Consider the following 485-nt stretch of genomic DNA (forward strand, 5'->3'; position numbering starts at 1 on the left):
TGCCCAGTTAACAGTGGGGCACAGAAGCACTCTCCCGCCAAGTCACCCAGCAGCAGCTCGGAGTAGCTGTGATGCTTAAGCCCCAAAGTACACTGCTGGGATGAGGGCACAGCTTTTTTGTCCAGCCTAACTTTGCCCCTGAAGAAAGGCGGCTTTGGGAAAGATGAGCTCTCACGGGGCTGCGTTTTTGGGACCCCCCCACCGGGCGGACGCACAGCGTTAAGACCCCGGGAGAGCTTACAGCCACAGGGGACGTGTGAGGCGGGCCCGGTGCTCCTCCGCCCGGGCCTCAGACATAGATCCCGACCCACAGGAGGAGGAAGAGGACGCCAAAGCCCATGAAGAGCGAGGCCACCAGGGAGATCAACAGCTCCTTGTAGATGTCCCGCGTGTACTTGGTCGAAGTCACCTCGTAGCTGCAGCCCGGGGGTTAAGGCAAGAATGGAGGCAGAGCAAAGGGAGGGCCCCCCGCTCCCCTCCCCTAG

This window comes from Egretta garzetta, unplaced genomic scaffold (assembly GCF_000687185.1).
Source record: "Egretta garzetta isolate BGI_Z169 unplaced genomic scaffold, ASM68718v1 scaffold804, whole genome shotgun sequence".
NCBI classification, from domain to species: Eukaryota; Metazoa; Chordata; class Aves; order Pelecaniformes; family Ardeidae; genus Egretta; species Egretta garzetta.